The sequence below is a fragment of the Gekko japonicus genome, unplaced genomic scaffold (assembly GCF_001447785.1).
Source record: "Gekko japonicus isolate JY-2015 unplaced genomic scaffold, Gekko_japonicus_V1.1 scaffold884, whole genome shotgun sequence".
Lineage (NCBI taxonomy): Eukaryota > Metazoa > Chordata > Lepidosauria > Squamata > Gekkonidae > Gekko > Gekko japonicus.
The window spans coordinates 96,490-99,791 of record NW_015172029.1 but is presented as its reverse complement, the minus strand read 5'-3'; the positions used below and the strand labels follow the sequence as shown (position 1 = coordinate 99,791).

General features: G+C 43.8%; 1 protein-coding gene across 1 annotated transcript in view; it reads right to left on the bottom strand.

Moving 5' to 3' along the window:
* Positions 1 to 3,302, bottom strand: part of PIP5K1C (phosphatidylinositol-4-phosphate 5-kinase, type I, gamma) — an 87,204-nt gene that overhangs the window by 72,873 nt on the left and 11,029 nt on the right. The gene's annotated exons all lie outside the window — the stretch shown is intronic.

The window sequence follows — 3,302 nt, the reverse complement described above, 5'->3', positions numbered from 1 at the left end:
CACCAGACAGGCCGGTGTCTGTCAGGTGTAGGAGCAGGGCCAGGGTATGAATGTTTATGGGAGATAGTAAAGGACATTTCTAGGAGGCATTTCGATGCGTGCCTCCCTCATGAACCTGAAGAAATGTCCACCACATCACCACTCCCTTACACCAACTCCCCCTCACACCTCTCACCTCTCACTGCCCCCAAGAAAGCTCCTGGCAAATGTCGAACCAGATACACCAACGCCACAGGGAGGAGGCAACTTAGGAATGCGGCAAAGACATTTGCACATAGTACTCCTGCAGTGCACTGAGCTGCATAGGCCAAGTACCAGCGAGATCACCCTGAGGTGCTCAGAACAACACAGTCTCCATATGAGCAAAACAATACAGGAACACAAGTATAGAGGCCATCACTTTCGTGGAAAGTGGCAGGAGTTGATGTAACAGACGACTGCTTCTTAAATGGACAGTTCTATGTGACCTGCTCCAGAGTGAGCTCATCAAGTAGCCTGGTGATCCTATCACTTGAGGGCAGAACCACCAGTGTGGTCTAGAGAGAGGTTCTTCAGTAGAGGGGGGGAAAGTACGTATGTCTCACTTCATTTCTTACACTACAATCTTCTCCATTAGAATTCCTACAACAAATGTCACATTTCAAATTTCACATCATCTGTATTATAACTGGATTTACAGAACTTAAATACCATAGCGAAGCACGGGTATCAGGCTAGTAATCTATAAAAATGGCTGCCCAGCCCTGGTTCCATGTGACACTCTTGGGCGCTGTACAGAGTACTCCCCCAGACTCATTATCTGGGTCCCCTTTGTTCGTGATACACTGGTCGTTCATGAGCTCTTGGACTTCTGCACATCTGGATCTGGCAAATATTGCCTCAAAGATGCCAAAAATATGTCTCTAAGCTCCTCTATTTTGCTGTAGCCTTGTATGTGTGTGGATTTTGATTGCTTTGTGTGTATGCTTTGCTTCTAATCAGTATTTTTCAATAAAAAACAATTTCTTTCAACCTCAGCCCCCATTACTTGAGAATTTCTCTCCCAGAAACTGACCCTGGTATACATAGGTGTGTGTTCCCGTCTGTTACACCCACTTTGCCAGCGCTGTCTCTCTGCTAAATTCCCCCAATTAAATGGAGAAAGGCAGTTTGGGTAACAGGATAAAAATGTTAATATATTATGTGAAAATGGTAGAATAAGTTGAGTAGGTTGTTATAGTAGTTTCTTAAGTTATCATGTCACGTATTTCCCCTAAAAATTCATGTATTTGAATCAAAGATTATCCTTTATATTTGCAGAAAGTGTCCTTTATATTGTGTTTTGGTAATTTTACTTTTTATTCTTTTCCCTCACCCCTTTTCTTTATTCTGTATTCCCTCAAAAAGTTCAAAATAAAGAAAAAAGAAAACTAAAGTATTTATATGTTGTCGAAGGCTTTCACGGCTGGAGTTCATTAGTTGTAGGTTTTCTGGGCTGTATGGCTGTGGTATTGACACAGAGAGTACTCCATCTTTCTGTGTTATACCTCTGAGGATGCCAGCCACAGCTGCTGGCGAAACGTCAGGTACGTGCCAAGACCACGGTCATGCAGCCTGGAAAATCTACAACAACTAATAAAGTATTTATACGTCTGCCTTTCATGAATACTCCAAAAATTAGTTTTCTATGCTAAGTTAAATTATGCATTTTATGTTGTTACATCATTTGGATAAGTTTGGGTTTGATAGGAAAGTAAGCATTGCATATATTTCCATTTTTTCTCCACATATCTGTTGTCCCCCCCCCAAAAAAAAAATGGAAAGGGCTCCCCACCCCCATGGCTTCAACATGACTGGAAAATTTACAATTCTAGGTAGACTCTGGGCCTCACCTACCCCACAGGGTCGAAATGATAACTAGGTTTTTAACCAGAAGTTTTTATCTTTTTAGCTCTCTTTAGTTCTTGCTTCTAGCCTGAGGACTGTTTTATGGATATTTTTCAGCAGCTCAGTGGTTCTTTAATGCTGTTTTTTACGATCCTGAGCAGGGGTCGTTTCGTAGAAAAAGAGCTAGGGGAGCTCATTAGCATAGCTCATTAGCATATGCCACACCCCCTGACATCACCGGAAGTGTGTCATAAGGCCACGCCCCCTGACATCACCGGAAGTGTGTCATGAGGCCACACACCTCGCCCCCAACGGTCCCGGCCGCTGCCGGCCTGGAAGCAACTTACCCTCCCTCTTCTCCTGCCTCCTCCTGGCTGAATGAGGGCTGGAAGCGGGGCGGCCGGAAGCAGGGGGCGGGGCTTCATCATGTGCCCCGCCCCCCGTACCTCCCCGGGCGAACTGCAATCCCCCGCGATCCCCCCTGAAATGACCTCTGATCCTGAGTATTTTAACATTGTTAACTGACGTCATTTAAATAAATATTTTTTAAAAAAATGGCATCCCAGCCTGAAACTCCAAAAAAATAATAATTAAAAAAAATTATAATGGGGGAACCATGTAAGTCAGGGGTGTCGAACTAATTTGTTATGAGGGCTGGATCTGACATAAATGAGACCTTGTTGGGCCGGGCCATGTGTGACACAAAATGTAAGGCCAGGTAGCGGAGATATAAACTTTACCAAGGACACAAACACAAAGGTGGGGTTTTTTTACTTAAAATAAAAACATGCTTAAAACATGAGCACTCTTGCAATATTTCGTTTATTTAACAGTGTCTGATAACTGACACCTCTTGCTCTGAATTATTGCATCAAAATGTCTGTGCTGTTACAATTTTATGCTGTCCAGGTGTGTATCTGTAAGCTACAAGCCTACAATGACGCAGCAGCAGCAGAACTGGAAGAAGAAGCAGAAGACACCCAGTTCCACTGCGGGCCTGATAGAAGCCCTCTGGGGGCCTGATCCGGCCCCTGGGCCACATGTTTGACACCCCTGAAAGTTGCCCTGATCTCTGTGAAGGATGAGCACTATGAAAATACTAAATGGACAGATCATATTAACTTATGATGTCATATTCTTCTGTATACCTGCAGAGTCCCCCAAGTAGGTACACCAAGGGTCACCAGCCATTTTGAGCCTGTGGGCACCTTTGTAAGTTTTCCACCCTTACAGGCGGCACCTGGAGATCTCCCACTATTACAACTGGCCTCTAGATGGCCAGGATCGGTTCCCCTAGAGCAGTGGTGGGCAAACTCATTAGTCAAGAGAGCCAAATATCAACAGTACAACGATTGAAATTTATTTTGAGAGCCAAATTTTTAAAACTTTAACTATATAGGTAGGTACATTGTTATTAACTTAATTAGGGTACTCCT